The 26,681-nt window shown below is 35.8% G+C and overlaps 1 pseudogene; it reads right to left on the reverse strand.

Annotated features, from left to right (window-relative positions):
• Positions 1 to 22,491: 22,491 nt before the first annotated feature.
• LOC138833400 (U6 spliceosomal RNA) lies at positions 22,492 to 22,588 on the reverse strand (annotated as a pseudogene).
• Between the last annotated feature and the right edge of the window lie 4,093 nt (positions 22,589 to 26,681).

The following is a 26,681-nucleotide window of genomic DNA, read 5'->3' on the forward strand; positions in this document are numbered from 1 at the left end:
CAAAATTTTTCATAGGTGCCGCTGATGAGAAGTTTGCTGATGCAATATCATGGAAATATGATCAGCCTGTGTGGGTTGATCAGTGGTCCCTAACTCAAGAAAAGATACAGGTTGTAGGACAATTGGTAAATGAGCAAATACAGAAAGGATATTTAGAGAAATCCAATAGCCAATACAAAAATTAGAATACTCCAATTTTTGTAATTAAAAAGAAATCTGGGTAATGGAGGTTGTTACAAGACCTCAGAGCCATTAATAACACCATGTATGACATGGGGGCTCTTTAGCCAAGACTTCCATTTCCTGTGGCTGTTCCTAAAGGACATTATATAATAATCATTTATTTTCAGGATTTTTTAAACAATAAAATTGTATCCTAATGATTTTCAAAGATTTGCATTTCATGTGCCCTCATGTAATTTGAAAAGGCCCTGGCAGAGATATCAGTGTAAGGTCTTGCCACAAGGCATGAAAAATTCTCCTACATTGTGTCAAAAATTTGTGGATAAAGCTTTACAAAAAACTAGGGAAGAGTTTTCTAATGCTTATATTATTCATTATATGGACGGTATTTTAATAGCTGCTGAAAGTAAACATTTAACAGAACAAACTTTAACAATTAACCATTGAGCAATTAACCAACTTTGGTTTGCTTATTTTCCAGATAAAATTCAACATAATAAACCTTTAAATTATTTAGGAAAAATAATACATCATGTCACAAAAATGAGTATTAGGCTAGATAAATTAAAAACATTAAATGATTTTCAAAAATTACTACGAAATACAAATTGGGTTAGACCCTACTTGAAAATTACCACAGGAGAATTACACCCATTGTTTGAAGCCTTAAAAGGGGATTCTAATCCTAAATGTAAGAGACAATTCACTCCAATAATGTTAGAAAATTTTCATTGGTGGAAGAAAAGTTACAAGCAAAAGTGGTCCAATTGGACTATAATAAAGACTGGGATATTATAATATTAAAGACATCTTATACAAGATGTTTATGGCAAGATGGAGTCCTGGAGTGGCTTAACTTGCCTCACAGTCAGACAAGAATGATAGCTTCTTATGTATATTTGTGCAGCCAACTCATTGTCAAAGCAAGGAGTAGGTCCTGAGAGTTACTTGAGAAAGAAATGTATAATATAATTATAACTTATAATAAAAAACAATTAAAATATTATTACAGAATGATGAGAATTGGCAATTAGCATTATTAAATTATACAGGACAAATAATATTTCATGTTCCTCAACATCCTTCATTAAAATTTGTGGAAGAGGTAAAAACCATTTTTCCATTAGTGGTAACAACACTTTTCGAGGGAGCTCTAAGAGTTTTTACTGATAGGTTCTCAAATGGAACTTCAGTGGTATACATTCCAGACCACTTCCCTATTATTAAAAGGGATCTGACATTTCAGAGCAACAGACGGAAATTATTGCTGTAATTTTAGCTTTAACCATATTCCCCAGCAGCATAACATTTACACAGACTCTAAGCATGTGGTTAACTTATTTCCTGCCATAGAGACAGCTCTTTTATCAGGACAATCAAAAATTATAGACTTGTTACAACAGTTACAAAAATTAATTCAACTTAGAAAAAAAATATTTATTGAACCCATAAGAGACATACAAATTTACCAGGTCCTCTTTCATTTGGAAATAGGATGGCTGACTTATTAACTAGAGAAACCATCATGCTTTATTTGTAATTAATCACCTTAATACTAATCAACAAAATCTTACACTTATGCAAAAACATTGGAGCTAAATTGGATTTAAAGTTCAGCCAAAAGTTAAAAGATTTGCTCACAGGTACCTGGAAAGGGCCTGATGTATTAATCACCTAGGGAAGAGGGTATCCATGTGTGTTTCCACAGGAGCCGAGTCACCCATCTGGAATCGCAACCGACTTGTGTGCCCTACAAAAATAAGAGAAACCCAGGGAAAAAAAACAAAACAGAAGATGCAAATGAAGAAAGCGATGCCAAAGCTCAAAAGTCTTCATCTTCACCTTTCTCCTCAACAGGCGAAGACAACAAAAGAAGCTCAACCACCAACCTGGGAATAAATTAAGAAGCTCATCCATTCTGTGGAGGAGATTGTTGTTTCTATAGGAAAGACTATCACTGTTGAAAATACGTTTCTTGCTATGCTTGCCATTATTGCTGTGTAGGCAGTGTCTGTTTCAGGAGAACAATACTGGACATATGTTCCTAATCCTCCTCTTCTACATCCTGTGGGAAGGGGTGGGGGGATGAGGATATAATACAAGTAATGACAAATAATAGTGATCTGCTAGGGGGTTTGGAGGACTATTCTAATTCTCATATGACTTCTCAAAGAATTAATTATGAAGGAATGATAGATACCACTCCAATTTGCATAACGCTATCAGGAGAAAATCTCCACGGGTGTTTGCCTATAAACTATAGAACTTTTTTGACTGATCCCCTTGATCAATCCAATGATAAAAAGTTCAAAAAATGATTGATGTGGGAAATTGGCATGATGACATTAGGCTTTCATACTTATAACGAATCCTTTTTCATTCCCAAGAGGAATATACATTTAGGTAACTGCCTACAAAAATATCATGACAAAGATCAGTTTGGGGATGTATTAATTACCTCACCGAAATGGTGAGAATGTGGATTTCAAAAGGCCTCTTTTTACAACCCTTTGGGGCACCAGATAGTATTTTTGATTTTTCCATTGCTAACCCTGATTATGATTATGCCGCCTACTTAAAACATAATTCAGGAAAGTTTAATGGCTATGCTCCTGATAGGCACGGGGAACCCCTGAAAAGATGGCTCACTCCAGCGTGGGTGGCTTCCGTTTTGGTGAGTCACTCTCCCTTTCACAATAAAATGGGCATTCATCTGTATTTGTTTAGACTTTTTGCAGCAACAAACATGATTTTACTGAAAAAGCCCAAAGAAACTAAGAGTACTACAAGTACTCTTAGTAAGAGCATGTGTAGATTATCCTATGGGAATTTTAGCTAGAAAACTAGATAATTTAATCATTATTAATCAAGGAAAATCTTATTATATTAGCTGTAAGGATTATATTTTTACTAATTGTCTTACTTCTTCTCTGGATAAAACATATTCTGTAATTTTTATTTTAAAAAGACCTTCATATGTAATGTTACGTGTAGATCTATAAAATGACCCTTGGTTTAAAAATTCTGCTTTACAAATGCTGAAAATTCTGGATATTATGTTGCAGCCAAAACACTTTGTTGCGGCCTTGATTTTAGGAGTAAGTGCTTTATTAACAATAATTAGCTCTTTAGCGATTTCTACAGCAGCCTTAGTAAATGAAGTAAACACTGCTCATTTTGTTACTGATTTAAACAAATATGTTTCATTAGCCCTAGCAGAACAACAAATTATAGATAAAAAGTTAAAAATGAAAATAAATGCTCTGGAGGAAGTGGTTCTGGCTATAGGTCAGGAAGTTAATAATTTAAAAACACAACTCTCAGTTAAATGTCATGCTAGTTTTAAATATATCTGTGTTATTGTTCTAAAATATTACTTTTCTTTTAATTGGAATGCCACCAAAAATCATTTGTTGGGAGTCTGGAGAGATAAAGATATCTCTCATGATATGGAGGCTTTAAGGATAAAATTACAGCAGTTAGTAAAGCTCATTTAGATGTAAAAAACTTACAATCTTTGGCAGCATTACTTAAGCATAACGTGGAGGCCCTCAATCTTCTGGATTGCATTAATGTAATAATTATAATTACCATTGTCAGATCAATTCTCCCAATTCTTATTCTTATATTTCCAATCATTTTCCGGATGATCTTTAGATTTATCTCTTCTGTGCACCAAGACATTCATGAGCTTCAATTAAAAAATAAAAAAGGAAGAAATGCCATGACAATTCCTGCTGAATCTGCGTGAGAGATCACGCCAGACAAAGCATAAGCTTCATGGAAGCATGCTTGCAGAAAGAGGGTGTTGGTTCAAGGCTTCCTATATACTTGGCTGGACCTTTATTGCCTCTACCTTTATTCTAACTATATTCATCTTGGCTGTACATTTGTTTCCTTTATTCTCATTTTGGCTATTTTTCTATTGATCCACGAACAGAGCATGTGAAGCCACTTACCCTCGTGCCTATCCTTGCTCTTCTCTGCTCTCTCTCTCTACTTCCACTCCTCTTGCAGGCCGCCTCACATTCTCTGCGCATGTACACCTGCCCCTGGGAGACCCTGGCCACTGCTGACTCCACAGTGAGGCCCCTGGACCCTGCCTCCTCCTCCCCTCTGCCCAGTCCCCTCTTCCCCTTGGCTCCGCCCCCTACCCTTGCCCAAAAGATCAGCCCTGACATGGCTTCCAGGCCATGGGAATTACAGCCTCACCTCAGCTCTGCACTCCCTGCCAACCCTAGCACTTGCTCAGGGGATCGAACCTCCCCTCAGCCCCACCACTAGAGGAGATTCTCCTCCAAGCCTCTCCACTCCACATATCAAGAACGTGCACAATGACCCAGTTAGAGAGAGAGACAGAGAGAGAGACTGAGAGACTGAGAGACTGAGAGAGATTGTTGGGGAAAACTACCTCTCAAGGACTCAGAACATAGCACCCTTTGGGATGACTCAGCACACAGCATACTTCAAAAAACAGCACAAAGCACACTAAGTAAAAGACTCAGCACAATGTGTCTTTTGAAGGACTTAGCATATAGTAGCCTTGGGATGATTCAGCACACAGCACCCTTTGAAGGAGGGAGTCCATAGGCACGCCGTGTATAGGACTCAGTGCATGGCATGCTTTGAAAAACTCAGCACGTAGCACTCTTTCCCAGGACTCAGCATATAGCACACTGTGTTAAGACTATTTAAATACTTATACTTCAGCAGAAAAGCAACATGTTTAACAACTGTTACAAATAAAGTAAGAAATCAGAATATATTACTATACTAATCATTGAATGGATTTTTAGTGGCAGTCAAATATGTAAAAAATGAGGCAATATGCCATTCGTTTGCACTTAATAAGTGAGAAAGAATTTTCTAGGTCTTTTAAAATATATCATAAGTTTAATGAAGAAACTATTCTGTCTGTCATATGACAATCAGATAAAGATGCTATTAGAGCAAAGATCAGATTGTACTAAGTTTTGGGATGTTAATGTATGTACTTTTTTGGTTTTGGAAAATTGTGAGGATTTCAAAATGGGGTATTGTTCTTGCTAGGCTGGCATTATGTCAGTGGTTAATTTTAGGATAAGGGTTCCCTTTCCACAAGAACATGCACCTGATCTGTCCTTTTAAGTTTCCCATCATCAATGGCATCAGAGTTGCACACCAACTTGTCTAGTTTCCTGGATCCTGCAGTCCTTCCAATCTTAGTCTCTAGATAGTGCAGGATGGTGGAAATGATCCAATGCACCCAGCTATAGATTGAGAAGGAACTCCCCTAAAATTTGGCCTGGTTTCTGTTCTCAAGCCTCCTAAGTAGTTAAGAGTACAGATTGGAGCCCCTGGTGCCAAACAGTAACAATATTTTTAAAGCAATTAGACATTTATATGACAGGTTTTTGATTACCTCAGGAAAAGAATAAAAGAGCAATGAAGCATAGAGGACAAACAGAATTTTAGCTAGCTACTCAGAGGGTGAATCAGCTTAGCTAGCTACACTGGAGGCCGAGATCTGAAAACCACTTTTCAAAGCCAGTACAATCATGAAAACACATGTGATTATCTCCAAAAAACCAGAAGTGCAGCAGTGGCTCAAGTGGTAGACCACTACCTTGGGCACAGATGCTTAGAGCAGGAATGATGAATGCATGCATGAGCACATGAACATGCATGTGTGTGTACAGGCACGTGTTTGTGTGCACACACACACAAATGAGTATTTCAATGCAGAGTTCTTTATTTTTTTTTACCTTGCTGTACTTTATTTCCCTGTATTAGTTCACAAATTAACAAAATCAGCTAAGCACCTATTTACATACAACTCATCATGTTTCTCTAAAGTCTACTCTCTTTTTGGCAGCCTGCTCTTATTTGACCCAAAAGTAAATTATTCAAGAGATCAATTCATCTCCCTCATCTCTGTAATGTTAGATGCTTGTTTAACTTCTTCCTAGCAATATAATTTTGTGAAATCCTACATCAAGCAGCATATTTATTTCATGAAATGGGAAGCCTCTGGAAAAAAATAAACGATAGGTTTTACTCCTCCTGGCAAGTATCTGGAAATTTATAATCTTCATATAATCCATGATATGTCTGTGTATGCCAAAAACGGCTGTGAAAATAAAAAGACCCTTCTAAGCACATAGAATTCGTGTACCATTAATAGGTCTGAAGGTTTTTTTTTTTTTTATTCTGAAAATACCATATAGAATAGTTTCAATTACATGGTCAAGATAATGAGTATATTTCTTATCAAGCATTGTTGCCTCTTCTTTTGTTTCCACTTCCTATCCTTTTCCATCTCATCCCTCCTGCCCCTCCCCCCCATTAGGCCCCGCCTTGCGAAAATTTTAAAGTTCATTTTTCGACATAACATTTTGTACATCTCATTGTTACAATGGGTCCAATTCTATCAATTTTTAAAAGATTTGTTTTTTTTCCTTCCCCTCCACAAACTATACCAACATAAAATACAGTGAAAACAGGAGCTATATTGTGGGGAAGGGACATACAAAGCAACAAAAATTCATCTTATAAATATGTTAGAAACAATCGCACGAAAGAAAAAATATTTGAATGCTTATCTTGGGGTACATTTCACCTAACATCAACGAATCTTACCTTTTCTGCTTGTCTCAGACATATCCTATTTATTACCAATAAGGGAAACCATGGGGCCAATGTGTACTTGGGCCTGGATTACTTCACTTAATATAATTTTCCAAGACTTTCATTTTCCTAACAATGGGGCAATGTCATTCTTTCTGATGGAGGCAAAAAATTCCATTGTGTATATATACCACAATTTATTGATCCATTCATCTACTGAGGGGAATGTGGGTTGGTTCCAAGCTTAGCTATGGTAAATAATGTTGCCATAAACATAGTTGTGCTGAGAGCATTAGTGTGGTCTTCTTTGTGATCATTTGCGTAAATGCCCAAAAGTGTGATTGCTGGGTCATAGGGGAGCTCCATATGAAGTCTTTTGAGGAACCTCCATACCCCTTTCCAAAGTGGTTGAACAAGTTTACACTACCACCAACAATGCAGTAGGGTTCCCCTATCCACATCTCCTGCATCTGTTGTTATTAGAGTTCTTGATTATAGCCATTCTAACTGGGGTGAGGTGGTATCTCAATGTTGTTTTGATTTGCATTTTTTATAGCTAGGGAGGTTGAGCATTTCTTCATGTGTCTATTGGCCATCTTTCCTTCCTCTTCAGAGTAGTTTCTCTTTAAGCCTTTAGCAGACTTATTTATTGGGCTGTTGATTCTTTGAGGATTTGTTTTTGGGGGATTTAATTTTTTGGAGTTCCAGATATATTTTAGATATGAGACCCTTGTCCATTGCATGGCTAGTGAAGATCTTCTCCCAATTTGTGGACTTTCTATGGATCTTGCTAGCTATGTCCTTTGCCATATAGAAGCTCTGCAATTTCATGCAGTTCCATTTGTCAACCTTTCTATGATTTGTTGTGTTTCTGGGTCTCTATTAAGCAATTTTCGGCCTGTACCAAGGAGATCTAGGGTTTCTCCTATTCCATCCTGTAATGTTTTCAGAGTGTCTTCATATTGTGAGGTCTTTGATCCATTTGGAGTTGATTCTGCTATAGGGTGATATATAAGGATCTAGATTTATTTTTCTACAAGTAGTTAACCAATTTTGAGAGCACCATTTACTGAAGAGGCTGTCTTTCTTCCATTCTATTTTTTTCAGCTCCCTTATCAAATATTAGATGGCTGTAGGTTTTTAGGATCATTTCAATTCTATTCCATTTGTCCTGATGTCTGTTCTTGTGCCAGTACCAAGCTGTTTTGCTTACTATGGCTTTGTAGAAGAGTTTGAAATTTGGTACTGATTTTCCTCCAACACTGTTCTTTCTGTTAAGTATCGTTTTTGCTATTCAGGGTCTTTTATTGCTCCATATGAATTTTTGGATTGCCTTTCCTATGTCCTTGAAGAATGAGGTTGGAATATTGATAGGTATCACATTCAATTTGTAGATAGCGTTGGAAAGTATTGCCATTATCACGATTTGATCTTTCCAATCTAGGAACATGGGAGTTTTTCCACTTTCTAAGTTTGTTTTGATTTCCTTTTTCAGGTATTTAAAGTTTTCATCATAGAAGTCCTTCACTCCTTTGATTAAGTTAATTCCTAAGTATTTTATTTTTTGTGGGGCTACTACGAATGGAGTTGCTTTCCTAATTTCAGCCACAATTTTCTCATTGTTTTCATACAGAAAAGCCATTGATTTTTGAGGGTTAATTTCATACCCTTCTAGTTTGCCCAAGTTTTGAGTAACCTTGAGTAACTTGGGAGCGGGGTCTTTAAATACAAGATCATATCATCTTCAAAGAGGGAAAGTTATACTTCTTCTTCCCCTATTGGGTTCCTCTTTATGTTTGCATTGAAGAGCAGTAGAGAGAGTGGGCCTCCTTGTCTCGTTCCAGAGTTTAGAGGGAATAGCTTTAGATTTTCACCATTGAGTATAATGCTTTCTGTAGTTTTGTTATACACAACCTTTATTGTATTGAGGAATGTTCCATAAATTCCTAATTTTCTAGGACCTTCACCATAAAGGGGTGTTGGATCTTGTCAAAGGCTTTTTCTGGAACTATTGAGATAACCATGTGGTTCTTATCCTTGCTATTGTTGATGTGATGAATTATGTTAATTGATTTGTGCATATTGAAGCAGCTTTGCATACCTGAAATGAATCCTGTTTGCTCATGGTGTATGATTTTTTGGATGAATTGTTGAAGTTGATTAGCCAAAATTTTGGTGAGAGGATTTGCATCAATGTTCCTCAAAGAAATGGGTCTATAGTGCTCTTTCTTTGAGGAGATGAGGGTTATGATGGCTTCATGGAAAGAGTTCGGTAGTGAACTTTCTCTTTCAATTTCATTGAAGAGTTGGAGGAGTATTGGTGTGAGCTCTGCTTTGAAGGCCTTGTAGAATTCTGCTGTATAACCATCTATTCCTGGGTTTTTCTTAGATGGGAGTTCTCTTATTGCTCTTTCTATTTCAATGCTTGATATGGGCCTGCTAAGATGGTTTAACTCATTTTAGTTTCTGCATGTCAATATTTGCCAGGAAAATGTCCATTTCTGTCAAGTTCTCAAACAAATTAGCATAAAATTTTGAGTAGTATTCCTTTATAATGTTCTGAATCTTGGTTGTTTTTGTAGTGATGTTTCCATTCTCATCTCTGAGTTATTAATTTCAGTGTGTTCTCTTCTTTTTCTTTTTTAAGGGTCTGTCAATTTTGTTAATTTTTTTGAAGAACCTTCTCATTTTGTTGATTCTTCATTTTTTTTTTGGATTCTAATTCATTTAATTCTGATTGAATTTTAATTCTTTCTTTCCATCAACTGGTTTGGGGTTTATCTTGATTCTCTTTTTCAAGGAGTGTCAGATCTCATTAAATTGTTGGTTCCATGTCTCTCCAATTTGTTAATATAGGAACTCAGAGCTATAAACTTGCTTCTGAATCATGCCTTTTCTGTGTCCCAGAGGAGCAGAAAATCTCTGTGCTAGTTTTTGTTGAATAATATGAACATTTGAACTTCGATTCTAAGCTCTTCCATGACCCACTGGTGTTGAACAGTGTGTTTTTCAGCCTCCATCTTTTACTGGACTTTCTTTGGTGGCTTTTTGTGTTGAGTTCTAATTTTATTTCCTTTTGGTCTGATAGAATGCAAGATATGAATTCAATGTTTCTGAATTTTGACAAGTTTGATTTGGAAAATGTTCCATGTCCTGCTGATCTGGGATTTCTCTGTTGAGTTTTTGCCGACTTGATCTATTTAGTGGGGATAGTGGTTTGTTAAAGTCCCCAACAATTAATGTCGTTTGATCTATGTGAGATTTAAAGTAATATTTCTTAGATAAATTTGGGTGAAAGAGATATCCCTTAATTAGTATGTAGTAACCTTCTTTATCTCCTCTCAATAATGTTAATTTGAAGTCTACTTTATTTGATATTAGGATTGCAACTCCTGCCTGTTTTGGGAGGCCTTTTTCTTGGTAGATTTTGTTCCAGCCTTTCACTTTCAAAATGTGTTTGATTTTTATGGGCAAGTTGTGATTCCTGAAGGTAGAAGATAGAAGAATCTTGCATTTTAAACCAAGTAGACAGTCTATGTCACTTAATTGGAGAGTTACATCCCCTAATATTGAGAGACAGGACTGAGAGGTATTTGGGTGCTCCTGCCATTTTATCCACCATCTTAGGTGCTGCGACTACTGGATTCTTTCTATGGTTCTTGGATTCTGTTTGTATGTGGTTTCTTGGCCTTTATTGTGGTCATGTTGGTTTTCTAGGTTTAGGACATCTTTAAGTATCTTTTGTAGAGCTGATTTGGTGGAGATTTATTGTTTGTTTTTCTTTGCTATGGAAGATTTTTATTAGACCTTCAATTATGAAGGAGAGTTTAGCTCGGTACACTATTCTTGGTTGGTAGTTGTTTGTCTTTAGAGCATGGCATACACCATTCCAGGCTCTTCTTGCTTTAATTGTCTCTTTTGAGAAATATGAGGTGATTCTAATTGGTTTTCCTTTATAGGTGACTGATCTTTTCTCCTTGACAGCTTTAAGGATCTTTTCTTTGGTCTGAATTGATCCTGTGTGGCTTATAATTAATTGGACGATGGGAAGTCCTGTTCTTGTCTGGTCTATTTAGAGTTCTAAAAGCTTCTTGTATCTGAATATGCCTATCTTTTTGCGTGTTGGGAAGTTCTGTGCTGGGATCCTGTTGAACAAATTTTCTAGACCATTACCTTCTGTCTCTATGTGCTCCTCTACACCCATTTCCCTCAGATAAGCCTTCTGATGGCGTCTTCCAAGTGTTGAATAGATCTATCATATTTCTTGAATTTGTCTTGGATAGTTGTATGTTCTTTCTCTATAATACCTAGGCTGTCTTCAATGCCGGAGATTCAATCTTGTGCATAGTCTAACCTACTGTCAAGACTTTCTACTTTATTTTTCATTTCTTTTCTTTTTAATTGGTCGGCTGTTATGGCTTCAAATTCTTTGTTGGAGCTTTGTTTTAGATCTTGAATGAAATTCTTTACTTCCTTAATTTGGTGTTCAGTGTTTACTCTCAAATCACTTAGTTGATTGGTTATGGTTTCCTTGGACTTCCATTCCTTCTGTTGGGCTCCATTAAACATTCCCACTGTGGTCTCCCTGACTCCTTTCAGGTGACTGCTTATGGATTCCATGAATGGCTCTATTGATCTTTGTCTATGCTCATCCAGCTGTTGCAATTCTTGTATTACTCTTTGATTAGATTTCTCACGTTCATGTAACTTCTGTAGTTCTCTTTGACTGATTTCAGCCTGCTCACGCAATTCCTTTATTTCTCTTTGAGTATTCTCAACCTGCTCACGCAATTCCAGTATCAATCTTTGAGTAGCTTTCTCAAGCCCATGAGCTTCCTGTTTTGATCTTTGGTTTGCCTCCTCTCTCTCCATAACAGGTTCACACTGAGTCCTTTGCAGGGTTTCAGTCTTTTCATTCACCATGTTTACCAGTAGTGTTTGTAGAGCTTTTTGGGAACTCTCGTCTGGATTATTCATTATCTGTTCTGTCACCTGATTATCTTGAGAGGGAATTGAGATACCCAGACTTACCATTTTCCTTGTGTTTTTCTTCCTTGTTCTGCCCATTTGGGATGAAAGTAATGCCAGTTTTGTGCTAGAACACCATTTTACGGCAAGCATCAACCAAAGTCCTGTAATTGAATAGTCAAATGTCTGAAGATACAATGTAGTTCAACAGACACAGTCCATTCAGCATTAAATAACTATGTTTTAATGGGCTAAGAATACCAAAGAATAATTTGACAAACCAGAAATTATTAGGTTTAGGGAGAAAGGTGGGGAAAACAGGGTTAGAGGGATGTGGAAAGGTAAAAGGAGAGTGAAATTAACCAAGTCCTAATCTCACAGAGGGAAATGGATTGGAAAGCATGATAGAAAAGAAAGAAGAAAAAAATTTTTAAAAAGAGACAAGAAAAAATGGAAAGACAAATATTTAAATTTAAAAAGCGAAACTCTTAAAAGTAATAAAAATTTAAAGAAGTAAAATTGAGAGATGAACGGTGATGAGAGGAGGGGAGGGATAGAATGAGACCTGAAAAACTAAAAAATAAAAATACTTCAAATAATTTATAGGTATAAATAAATAATACTGCTATTAAGGAATTTAATCCTAAGAGGTTTTGAATTGAGTAATATATTTTTGGATTAAAAATGAACACAATTGGGGATAAGGTCTTATAATTAATGACAGGTATATAGGAGGTGAACAGAATAACAAATAATTCATGCAAAAAGAACAAAGATGAAAAAGTAAAATGAATGAGAAAGAAAGAACAAAAAAGACCAACAGGTCAGTAAACATTTTTTTAAAAAGCACACACACACACACACACACACACACACACACACACACACACACACACACACACACACACACACACACCTAAAATAAAAGTTATAAGAGGAAGAAAAAAGATTAATGAAAACAATTTTTATAATTAAAAAATAAAAATTTAAAAAGATACAAAAAAAAACTTCTTTGATTTTGTTTTCCGGGGGTTGATGGGAAGATCCTGTATCAGTAACTAGTCTCTTGGTGGAGTCTCTGGTTTGCTTGTGGTGTTTGGTTTTCTGTGGCTTGATTGGTTTCTTAAGTCAGTTTGTTTGGGCAGGTAGAAAAAATTCTGTTGGTTTACCCAGAAGTTTGTGATCGCCTCCCAGGCTAGTTCAGTGGGAAGGAGATCTGCTTTGAGTATCACAAAAGAGGGAGGTGGCAGTTTCCTCTAGTTTGAAGTTGCTGTGATAAGGCTGGGTTCTAAAGTTGAGGCCTTTCAGCAAACAGTAGCTTTTCCCTGAGGGGCTAGCTTCTGAGACATTCACAGAGCCCAGCCTGGAGCCATTCTCAGGGTTTATGGTTTATGTTTACTGAGTTTCAATTGATTGTCAGGGCTGTTGTAGGGAGGGGCAGCCTCTAGCTCTGTTTACCCAGTGAAGAAAGCCACTCCTTCGTGGGTGTAGCTTTCCCTGCCTTGTTGTGGTGACTTTCCCATGGGTGGAGTTGAGAATGGCAGGTCAGGGTAGGTACTTGTGACTCGCTAACTGACTCTTGTTTTCATCAAAACTGAGTTGGATCTAGCTACTTAGCCAGGCTTTTGTCTACATCAAAGGTGGATATCTCCGGTGTTGGGGGGAGGGGTGTCCTTCCCTCCTCGGCTCCCTATGAGAAGGAGTGAGGATGTTAGTTTTGTACTCACGCTGGAGTGTGGGTTCCTGGGTAGCCTCTGGTCTGCTATCTGCAGGATGAAGATATCTGCTACTTGTCAGTTCTTGCTCGTGTAGAGTAAAATCTGCTTGCCCGCTGCATCTGGCACATTTGTCCCAGACTCTCTGGGTTGTAGTTATGGCCACTATGGATGGCAACACAGCCACCACAGCAACCTCAGGCATGGCTGCTGTAAAATCCTCAGATCTGTCTCCTTACCTGGATTTTCCCTCTCTGCCCAAACTCTCTGTACTGTGATGGCACACTTGGTGTGCCTAGGACTGTTCATTGGAATACTAGAACTGCTTTCTATGCAAGAGCTTGTTTAGACACCAGATTCTCCTCCGCCATCTTCTCGAAATTTCTGAAGGTGTTTAAATATTACTGGAATTGTTTTGGAATAAATAATGTTCACCTTGACTATCTTGAGAAAGAATTGGTTTCTCAGCACTATAGGTAAGAACTTGAGTGAAAGAAACAAAAGGAAAAATGAGGAACAACTCAACACATACATTCAAAAGAAACAAAACAGCCCAAGAAAACACCAATTAACTCAGTACTCAAGAACTTGCAGGAAATGCAAAGATTTTTTTTTTTAAATAGCTATGATAAGCTTATGAAAATCCTGACTACGAGGGAGTCTACTATTGTGAGGATAGTGGTTAAAGCTCAGACTGGACAGAAAGATCGGTACACAATGCCAGGCACTTGTTATTCTAAATTCCAGGAATAATAACATAAAGTAGACTGAGCCTACGATCATACACAAGTAGGAAGCGAGGTTCTATCTGAAAGTTAATCAGGATAATTTAGGGCTGGGAGCATGCCAAAGTGGTAAGAACATCCATTTAGGAGACACAAGACACTCAATTCAAATTCCAATCTTATGTGTATTAAAGAAAAAAAGCTATGACTTTAAGTATTGCAAATAATTGCAAGATTTGAATATTTGAGTGGAGAAAAATCCATGAGAGAGGTAGAGTTTACCCATGTTGTAATACTTTCTACTTAAGTGATAATATTATGTGGTACTCCAGACATAACAGAGTTACCTTGCAAATGAGCATGGATGTGCATTTGGGTGAAGAAAATACTCTATTTACACAGGTGTATATTAAATACTTTTTGGGGGTAGATTTTAGTTCTTGTACTAAGATCCTGGGTGATATCTCTGAGTCTTTTCTCTCAAGGCTATCACTCTACTACTATGAGCCACAGTTCCAATTCTGATTTTCTGTTGGTTGTTTGGAGATAAGAGGCTCATGGACTTTCCTGACCAGGATGGTTTCAAACCATGATCATCAGATCTCAGCCTCCTGAGTAACCAGGATTCCAGGCCTGAGTCGTCCATGTTTTTAATAAGTTAGTAAATTGTACAGTTACAGAAGTTATAATTTATCATTATAACCTTTATAATATATGGGTTTATATGTATATCAATTCATACATATAGAAATATTTTAACATAGTTTTTCTATCTGCAGTAGATTTATGAAATCATCCTTCATTATAAAATAACATGGAAACAAGTTTAATGAGGAGCAAAACAAAGGGAATTGTCACATGTTTCTTGTTGTCGAATGAAATATGAATTGTGAGAATCAGTTTGAGAAAACCATTTAACAAAATGGATAATGGCTATTAATTCCAATCCCTTTATTTGCCCATATTGTGCATCCTCAAACATGAGTGTCAAAGTCAAACCACACTTTTTTGCCTTTGTATTTAAATCACATGTTATAATTTAGGGGATAGGTGAAGGAATCAAATAAAGATTAAAATAATACTATGTGAGGCTATGAGTTAGAGCCGAAAATCATTTTAAATATGATAATAGCTAATTTAATTCCATTTCTCTTACTTTTGCTCTATTGTCATATACCTCATTCCCACCTTAGGAAAGTACATAGAAGGTTCTCACTAAATTATGTGTAAAATTATGAAAAATGTATTAAAAGAATATGGGCACATCGGGGCTGCGAAAGTGGCTCAGTGGTAGAGCTCTTGCCTTGCATGCCTGAGGCCCTGGGTTTGATTCCTCAGCACCACATAAGCAAAAAGAAGAAAGCCAGAAGTGACGCTGTGGTAGATTGCTAGCCTTGAGCAAAAAAGCTGAGGGACAGCAACAGAGGGGCCCAGAGTTCAGGCCCCTCGACCGGAAAGAATACAATAACAACAACAAAAGAATATGGGGACAGTGTGGTTTTAGCTGATTGGTACCTGTAGGGGGTAGTGAGTTTTTCAGGACCTGAAAACCGTTGTGATGTAGATGAAGGAAGGGATGTGCTAATTCTGGAAAATTAGCTAGAGGATTGCTCCCAGTAAAATAGTGATGAATTTTCCAAAAGGTTATAGTAAAATCACTCTCACAATCATGTTCACTACTGCACTATTCACCGTAGAGAATTTATGGAAACAGCCCAGATGCACTTGTTGCACATATACACAATTGGATTGCACCCATCTATTATAAAGACTGTTACAGCATTTGCAAAGAAATGGATAGAACTAAAATTATGTTAAGTAAACGAAGTCACAGCCAGACACAAAAAGAACGCGTATTTACAAGCCAGAATTTTATGCAAATTAAACAACAGTATTAATCAAAACATGCTATTTGTAGAGGAATATTTAACAGGTGTAATTTCTTATAAAATTGAATTTTTAATCCAGCAAAATGAATACCAGGAAGTTACCACTTGGAAAATGTGAGGGGAAATAAAAGGGAAGAAATAAAGAGACTTATGGAAGTAGAGAGTGAAGCCATAATATTCAATGCAGATATTATGAAACTAATAAAAACGAAAGTGGGTTGAGGTATGGAAGGATGTGAGAAAGTTATGTAAAGATCCATTGTACTTATAAACTGATTCATTGAATGGAAAACATTTCGTACAACTATTTAATAAAAGTATAATTAAAAACAATGGAGACATCTGATCTTAAACCATGAGTCAATATGATACTTTCCTTCTCAGAAATTTTCTTTGCAGGTATTTTCCTCATAATGACAGAAAAGTGAACAACGCAATGTATATCAATACATCACTTTGCATATCCTAAACAGACAATATAAAAATGACAGTAAAAATATTAGAATATATCACATGATAAAATAAAAGGTAGGAAGTATCAAAATCTGATTGATTTTCCAAGTACTTTACCTTTGGTATCTAATTTAATCCTCACAATAATCCCATAAAGTGAAACTATTTCTATTTTTAATTCTAATATGATGATATTTAAGTCTTCAGAGTTGGAATTACTAGTACAACATTCTACACACGGTAAGTGTTAGCCTGCGTTTCATTCCCACTATATGAACTAACCTCATTCTATTTTATAACTAAATGCCAGCACTCAGTCTACTAATTCTAGGAAAATTCCCAAAATTATTGTGCACACTCTAATAATATTTCCTTTATCTTTGTTAGAAAATAGGTAACTAAGCCGGACACCGGTGGCTCACGCCTATAATGCTAGCTACTCAGGAGGCTGAGATCTGAGGATTGTGGTTCAAAGCCAGCTCGGGCAGGACAGACTGTGAGACTCTTATCTCTAATAAACCACTAGTAAACTGGAAGTGGCACTGTGGTCCAAGTGGTAGAGCACTCGCCTTGAGTAGAAGAGCGCAGGGACAGCACCCAAGCCCAGAGTTCAAGCCCCATGACCAACAACAAAAAAATAAAATAAAATAAGTAAATGTAATATGAAAACTCCAAGATCATAATCAATTTATACCTCCCTGGTGAAAGGAATTCCTAAACTATAACATTCTTGATTTCTAGCTCAAAATAGTAGAAATCATATTTTATCCCTTCACTCAACACTGCACTGCCTGCGGACCCCATCTCTGGTTAACACAGTCTTACTGAAAGAATGACCTGCCCAATTCCTGATGGAAACAGACTGCAGGTCTTTTGGAGCAATCATTTCCATATTGTAGCTCACCTAAATTGTTTACCATTAGAAGTATGTACTACTTTGAAATGTTATTAAAGAAAGACTGATATAAAATCACATTTGACCACAGATAAATATTTTACCTTTCATATACCCAAAAATGTAGTCTTACCTATCATTAATGTTAGGAACGAGAGGTTAAAAATCATAGACACCAAGACCTAATTATGAATTAAAGACTCTCCAACTTGAGAATACAATTGGTTTAAAAAGACATCAATACTACTGAATTTTTAAGTCCCTATGATAATGATAATGATTCGCTATGATAATCATAATGATAAACTATTAACACTTAAAAATAACTCATTTTCTTGGGAGTAGGACAAAAAGCACAAGGTTAATCCTAATCATTTTAAAAGACCTTTATTTATACTAAAAGTTCACTCATAACTATAAAGATTCTAAAACTAACTGAAGTAGAGAGGAAATAATTTAACTGCATCATCTACATTCAATGGACTATTAATAGAAAACAAAATTATACTAATAATTAGCTTACCCAATTCACTGAATTCTTTTATTCTATTTCATTTACTTTCATAAAAACTGGGTTTTCATAAAATGAAGCATAAAAAAGCATATATACCCACTTACATTTTCAGATCTTAACAATATTTCAGAAATTTTAGCTCTACAGTCAATGAACTGAAATAATACTAAAATATTCAAAGGATTTTCAGAAATTGCAAGACTTGCTCTGAGATGTTATGTATATTGGAACAGATATTCAAAAAGCCTTATTTGTTAAAGTTGCCGTAGTTTCTCCCACAAAAGGGCCATTAGTAAAGATACCTGTGCATGTACAAAACACCTTCAAATGCATCCACAATCTGGACATAACACTTGCTTTTTCTTTGTTCGTTTTTGAAAGGAATATCTAACAAGCATATCCACAATACTTGTTTTCAATGAATAAGATGGGATATTCAAACTTAATATGGGTTGGATTATCTCTTAGTGAGAATAGATATAATCTTGCAAAGAAAGTGATTTTCAACAGAAACCCGGAAAGAGTTTATCCAACTTGTGTTTCACAGGAATAATCAGAGAGTAATACCTGTTTGGTCAAGTCGGTCCAAATCACTCCATGAGTGTATCTTAAAAGTATAACCAATTTAAGAGGTCAAATACGTATTTTGTACTGACAATCATCTTATATCAACAACTTACTAACTAATTATGTCTGTATCTTCTTACCTAACATTCAATAAGAACTGAAAGCTGTCTCTTTTTCTAACTTAATATTGTAAATGCTTTGATTATGATGTTATTATTAGACAAATAATATGTACAAAGGTTGGTTCCACTGAAATGACATGACAGAACACTGATAAATAAAAACATTGCAAAACAGTTAGCTTTTTTCAGCCTCACCCTGTCCACATTGGCAAGCAACATTGCAACAGCATGCGTACACATATACACATACACACATGTTCGCACATGTACACACACATATACACACATGCTAAATTCAGGGTTTTGTACAAAAAAGTCCACATAAAATATTAGTGAATAGGACAAATGATAATATACCTTATTACAAAATAATACATAAACCATTACCACGGATGTTACATTTTACCTGCCTCCCCACATGTGACCACTTAATTTAGTTTTAATGAATTAATTACCTTATTAATTAATTTATTTGTTTGGTGCTAATACTAGGGCTTGAACTCAGGGCCTGGCTTTGTCCCAGAATTTATTTTTTATTTCAGTTTTCTCAAGGCTAGCATTTTACTGCTTGTACCACAGCTCCATTTCTAGCTTTTGCTGGTTACTTTCAAATCAGAATCTAATGGACTGTTTTTTCTTGGTCTCCTTTCAAACCACAATGCTCAGATTTCATCTTTCTGATTAACTACTACTAAAGACATAAGCCATCAGTGTGGCTTCTACTTTTTCCTATATAGTTATCTAATGCACATACTTAGATGGTAATTTTAAAATGAAAGTATAGCAGCAAGATGTACAGTGATGATACTGTCCTGTCAGAAATTCAAGTTAGTAATGTAAATTTATTCTTAAAACCATACACAAAAAATACCATGATATAGTGTAAGAGAACCCACCATTGAACATATGAGCTTTAAGAGCTTTCTAATAGATCCATTATTTATTGGTACCCAACATTAGAAAAATGTATGAGGCATTGGTAAAATAGAAGTCCTTTGCATGACTACATACATTCCTTGTTTTTATAAGACACTTTCTTTCATCTAAAAAGTAGGCCTGTCTATTGTCTTCATGTGATTTTGATGATTGAAAGTGCTCAGTGAGAAGGTCAAAATGTGTTAGTAGTCCTTCACTATCAATTCTCACTTTCTTCTTGGAGAATATAATGATCAAATCAATAGTTCAGAATGGGCAAGCAATACTTCAGAATCATGCTTCCAGTGCAAGTGGATCACCAGTAAGAAATCATCAGTACCAATTTCCACAAAGTTTTGTCACAGATACAATCTCCCTGCCTTCTCTAGCTGCTTTACTGCCCTCTTATTCCTTCATTGTACAAGAAAAGTATGATTCAGCTGATTTCAGTCAGATCTGTTACTAGAACTAGAAAGGATTTATTTTACTGTCTGTAATTTGGTAAAGATATGTCTCTTTACATAGGCTACTAAAAATGTATTTACTAACTTCAAGTAAATACATAAATTCGATTTCCATCTCTTTTAAAAAATAAAATTTTGTTTGTTCTACAAATTGATCAGAGGCATGGATTTTGTGGCTAGCTACGTCATTACACATCTGTCTCTTTCTTTCTCTCTCCCTTTCATGGTTCTCATAGATAATATGATTGCTCCATAATTATACTAATTTATTTTGCTTTTATATTTTTGGTTGTATCATTTCACTTTTTGCTCTGCCATTTCCCAAATCATTTATATAGAAGGCATTATTTCCTATTTTCTCATGCCTAGAATAAGCTGCACATGAAGACATCACTGGTCCTCATTTTCGGTGTGTACATTTGAATATGGAGGAATATCTTTGCTCTCCATCAATTCCCTACTCTCCAGTTAGAATAATTTCGAATAGTAAAATTGGAAAAAGAGAAAATAAATCATGGTGAATAAACAGTTGCAGAAAAGTCACCAGATATTTCTGACCAGTTCAACCAATGTGAACTATTAGGGAAATACATGGACACCTCATTCCCACTGGCACTCAAAGTCTCTGGTTAGGCAATTCTTAGGAATATGGGGAACAAGAAAAAATATTGGAGAAGGATCCAACCGTATTTCTTCATTGGGCTGCCGAAAATATTCAGCTTACTACAGTGCGGAGACTTCTTTCCCAAAAGGCTACTTATGTGAATAGTAGGGATGATGATGAGTATACCCCTCGTCGAGAAGCCTACGGTGGACACTTAGACATTGTCAGTGAGTTGGTGTCTCAAGCGGCACATGCAATAACTGTAGATGACTGGACACCCCTGAACAGTGCATATACGTGGAATAATAGCAGAGTAGCTTCTTTCTTACTTCATCATGATACAGATACCAATGCCCAAACTAAAGGACTCTTTTTAAAAAAAAAATTTTGGTCTGGTCGTGGGGCCTGAACTCTGGGCCTGGACGCTGTCCCTCATCTCTTCAGCTCAAGGCTACTGCTCTACCACTTGAGCCACAGCACCACTTCCCGCTTTTTTTTCTGCTTATGTGGTGCTGAAGAATCGAACCTAGGGCCTCATGTATGCAAGAAAAGCACTCTACCACTGAGCCACTTTCCCAGCCCAAATATTTTTGTTTGTTTGAATTTTGTTGTTGTTGTGGTTTTTTTTTTTTTTGGTCGGTCATGGGGCTTGAGATCTGGGCTCGGGTGCTGTCCCTCTGCTCTTCAGCTCAAGGGGAGTGCTCTACCGCTTGAGCCACAGTAACACTTCCCCAAACTAAAGGACTCTTGACACCCTTATATCTTGCTGTTGAGAATTGAGATAGCAAAGATACTCTGGATCGCCTTCTGTTGAACCATTATATAAATCCAGGCCTGAAGAACAACATAGAAGAAACTGTATTTGATATTGCCAAAAGGATAAGTATGTATCACTACCTCTATGAAGTTGTGAAAGACTGTACAAATTGTTCACCGAAGTCCTAATGGTCGGGTTAAGTTTCTTAAATTTCAAAAATGCAAGTCCATCTTTTGTGTCCCTACAAAATATTTTCACAATCCAAATAAGAGCAATATCTTTATTTATTTTTTTTTTTTTGGTCGGTCATGGGGCTTGAACTCTGGGCCTGGGTGCTATCCCTGTGATCTTCAGCTCAAGGTGAGCCCTCTACCACTTGAGACACAACTCCACTTCCAGTTTTCTAGTGGTTTGTTTGAGATAAGAGTACCACAGACTTTCCTTCCCATGCTGGTTTTGAACCATGATCCTCAGATCTCAGTCTCCTGTGTAGCTAGGATTATAGGCATGAACCACCAGTGCCCAGCAGCACCAATATTTTACTGTAAAAATTCATGGATTCTGCGGAGTTCTTCCAAGTGAATTGCCTGCCTTGGATGGAAAAATGTATTCAATAGATTTGTAAACATGTATAATAATTTCTTCAAAGTTTGTGATTTTTTAATAAGAAATAATTTTAATTTACCTGTTGAAATGAGTAGTACAGAAACTAAAATATTTCTCGTGCTTGTCTGAAAAAGTATATTTTAAAATATTCTATATTCTATGTTTGCATCATGTTCATAATTTATTTTCTCCTAGATATACTTTGAATTATATATTATTTTATAATATATAGGTTCATTAATGTGTCCTTTCCGATTGCATTCCATATAGAAACAGTTTGATTCCTTTTTTTCTACGTCTTAATATTATTTTTCTTTGGGATAAAATGACAATGTTGTCTAATTTGAAAAGTTTTGTAAAGTTTATGCTATGTAAATGCCTTTCTGAGGTGATTTAATACACTGATGTCAAACTAAATTTAATTATATGAATTACGTGTATTGTTACACTTGTAATTTTGTAATCATCTTTTTAATCATTTTTTTTCATTTCTTGCATCTGAAGAATGAAAAATATGGAATACTTCTCAAATTTTCATATTATCCTTGTGCAAGTGCCATGTTAATCTCTGTATTGTAATTTGAGTATACGTGTTGCTGAAGCATGTAGTATCCTCTAAATTTAATAGTTAATGATGCAATCTTTATACAGGCTTATATCTATGGGTGCCTACTTGTAACAAGGAAACCTTATTTTTCCTAACAATGCTATCGATCTTATTTCCCTAAAATTCTGTGAATAGTGGAAAAAATTATATTGATCAGTCGATTGTTCACATTTGCAAACTTTTTTTGCCAATGAGTATCTTAAGTCTTTTTATTTGGAATTTGATCATACTCTCTATTATTTATAGTTAGGTCCAAAGGTGATGGCTTTTTCAAGTACTTATTTATCCAACTTTGTGGACCTAATGGATTCAAAGTAAGCGTTGCTTAAGAGCTACTTCTAAACTTCTTCAGCTGACATTTTCCCAAATGAGGTGTTACTGGAACAAATGTCTACCTGAGCCTTTACCCTTCTTCCATGTGTGAACAGACCAACCAGAATACCTTACCCTGACAGCAAAGATTTTCTTACTAGAACAAAACTAATCTTGGTTACAAGGGATCATAGAGAGATGAACAGTTCAAACAGAACTGTTCAGACAAGAAGGTATTTTATCAAAATATAATTGTTTATTTTACCTTCCATTTAAAAGTAGCTAAAGCCAAGAAGGTGAAAAAATTGTTCGTATGCATGATTACTTAATGTCCTGGCCTGTCTGTAAGTTCCTGGCAGGAACTTACACTACTGCCTTTTTATCACCAAATATTTTCATAGTTGCAGGAGAAGTGCATATGTTTCTCCTCGTTATTAGGCATTAAATTGATAATGTTTTAATCACAGTGTTTCCTCTTGCCTCCATGCTGTAAATCTACAAATGATAAAGGTTTAGGTCTAACTGTATCAAACACTGAAGTAGAGATAATAGAATCATACTTTAAAACAGAGTTGCCTTTGATACAGTAACTACACCAGAACAATACAAAACGTGTGTCTTTTAATCATATTATATATAGTTATATATTTTATATTTATATGTCTGATTTTATATTTCACACAATGAAACTTACTAGAATTAGTTGATAATTTGACAAATAAATTGATATTTATTTACTCCAATAAATAGAATTGGAATATAAATATTTAGGTTTCAAATATATATTAGACTAGAAAAAGTATCAATGCAATCTTTTTAGTATAAACTTGTGATACATTCAAACTGTTCTTGGTCTTCTGAATCCACATGATAAAAAAACAATGTTTTCCTCTAATCTGTAATGATTTTACTCTGCTGCTCTGTTTATTTTTTTAACTCGCTTGTCCTAAAAGGTTTTTGTCCATATTTCTGAAGCATTCTTACTGATTATGCCCAAATTTTGCTAAGATGTCTAAAAAATATTATTCTTGTGCATTACCCATGGGTCCTAGGATCCCAAGGCCCAGTTACCTGCATCAGCAGATAATAGGGAGCCGAGGCGAGACTCAGCCCACTCCCTTGCAGCTTTGAGGTAACCACCCCAGACGGTGCTTGGCGGGACCCCTGGGCTGTGCGCGTGCACGAGCCAGGTAGAGCCCCCAGCCAATCCCATGACACCTGGTGATGGTGAAAGGCAGGCGACCAACAATAGAAAGACCCGCGTTCCGATTCTCCTATATAAGCGGCTGTGTTTCGGGTGCACGCTCTCTCGCGCCCAAGCTCTCCTACAACTAAAAGGCTCTCCAATAAAGCGTGATCTGAGAAGACTCCTGGTGTGGTGGTCGTTTTTCCTCGCTGGTCGAGTAGACGGTCACTACAACTTTTCACCAAGGCCCATGCAACATATCAACACAAAGTAATTGAAGACCCATCTCAATTTGAATTTCCTATATTTCAGGGCCCCAATTCCTTGAGTTGCAGGAATTAGCAGTAATCAATTGTGAAATGCAAGTCAACTTAAAATGAAGGATGCGATCACAAAATTTGAGAGAAAGTACTGTAATTCAAACATTCAACTTACAGATGACCAGCCCATATGAGTGAACAAGTTCACAAAGTGTCATGAGATTATATTTAATACTCCTCACCTATGATTAACGAAAGATTTTATTCCAACATTAGTGGGCCAAAAAATAGTTCCTAGAAGGATAGATCTATAATTGGTCTACCAAAGCCCGAAAACTTGACTTAGAGGTCAAATGTAATTCAGAAAAACATTTGAAGCACTAAGGAGTGCTTCAAAACACTGGGACTTCAGTACAACATGGTTCTATGGTATAAAAATGTCACTCTCAAACCAATGATAATCTAGATTTAATCTCCTGAAAGTTTATTCCTTTTCAAATAAACTTTTTTAAATCACTTTCGCCAAAATAACATTTGACAAGTTGATGATACTTAGTGACATTACAAGTTTTTCAAGTGTAGGGAGCAAGTTACAATAGAGTTGAATTATTTACACAGCACTAATGCCAAACATGTTCAACCATTCATTAAAGTGTAGAAATAGTACCACCCACAATTTGTGTTTTTCAGTATGGGCCTTTCAGAAATGTGTTTAATATGTCAGCCTCCTAATTTCAAACCCAAACGTTAGCTAATAAATTTCATCATTTAATAAGGTACATTTTAAACAATCACAAATAGTTGCCTTATCATATGTTATTTTTGTTTTCCCTCTGTCTAACATAGTAAGAAATATGACTTTAAGTCTTGAATATGGGTACTAATCAGAGATATGACAAACATAATATCTGTCTTCTATTTCTATCATATTCCTATCTAGGAATAAATTTTAAATTTCTTCTTTTTCCAAAACTTATAGGTAGTAGAAAATATTATTCCATGTAAAATAAAAAATCACACCATTGTACAAAGCCATTTATAAAAATGCATAGTTAGGAATACATTCTAAGCCATTTTTTAACTTTCTTTTTGACTAAAGATTAATCTTTCAAAAGGTTGAGAAAAAATCATGTTTAGATGCTTCCCGTCTCCAGTCTTGCAAATTGTTGCTGCAGATGAATGAATTATGGAAATATAAGCTGACAGCATTTCAAGAATATGCAGGATTCAAACTCCATGGAATGTATATAAACCTTTCAAAGTATTAATAGACAGTTTAACAGAATGACTATCAGGAAGTTGAAACCAAAGAGGAATTATAGTAAAGACATAGAATGAATGAAAAATGAACAAGGAGCAAATACAGCTAGAATACTGAATGTATACATATGATGAAGGAAGTGGTCAATTGGAAATAAATCTTGGAGAAAGTGTTGGTTGAGAATGATAGAAGGAGTGACTCTGATCTAGGAGCATTGGACAATTAGATTGATATATTTAATTGTAACACAATTGCACAAACTTTTAAAATTCAGTTAAAAAACACAACTAGAAACAAAAACACACAAAAATCACAACCAAACAGCAATCTCTAGAGAGTAGGAATATGACCACTCAAAATTTTAATCAGTTAATGAAGGGCAGTCTTGGGAAAAGCAAACAAACCTGTTCAAAGAGGGAAGTTTGGGATAGGAGAGAATTTTGAACAGAATTAAATAGATTGTCTAAGGTTATAAATCACCTATATCTGCTGCATACAGTATCTTACTTCTACGAGTTTTCTGTCTGAACTGGATAATCCAGTCCTGAGACAGACTTGGTAGCTTGTGAGGTAGAATGAAAGAAACAAGATCAAGAACCCAGTACTCCACTGGAGAGAAAACAATCCTCTATATTTTCTCTAATCGCTCTTCACTATTCTTTCTTCATAATTTTAAGTCAATTGATTTTGAATTATATTTTTCCTTCTTTCTTCTGGCAAAGTAATTGGTCAAAGTAATTTCATCAAATATTATTTGTCATTTTCTTCTTTCATGCTGTTTAATTGGCCAAGTGAGTCCATAAAACTTCCCTCTTGTTTTTGGTTGCCATGAAACAACATCTATGTTAATAAGGAGAAATCTAATGTAAAACTTTGTCTCTAGAAAACAGTCCAAGAGGCTGTGATCACAAATATTTGGCTATATATATGTTTCTTTTACCTTGAAAGTCTTCTTGTGTCTAAAGTGCCCACCAAAATATGTACTCCATCATTTGTTGGTTCAATCAGAATTGTCTAACCTCAAAGATATATTTTGCTAAGAAGATGCTTAGAGGAAACCAAAAAATACTGC

The sequence above is a fragment of the Dipodomys merriami genome, unplaced genomic scaffold (assembly GCF_024711535.1).
Source record: "Dipodomys merriami isolate MVZ:Mamm:240054 unplaced genomic scaffold, mDipMer1.0.p SCAF_2054, whole genome shotgun sequence".
In the NCBI taxonomy this organism is placed as follows: domain Eukaryota; kingdom Metazoa; phylum Chordata; class Mammalia; order Rodentia; family Heteromyidae; genus Dipodomys; species Dipodomys merriami.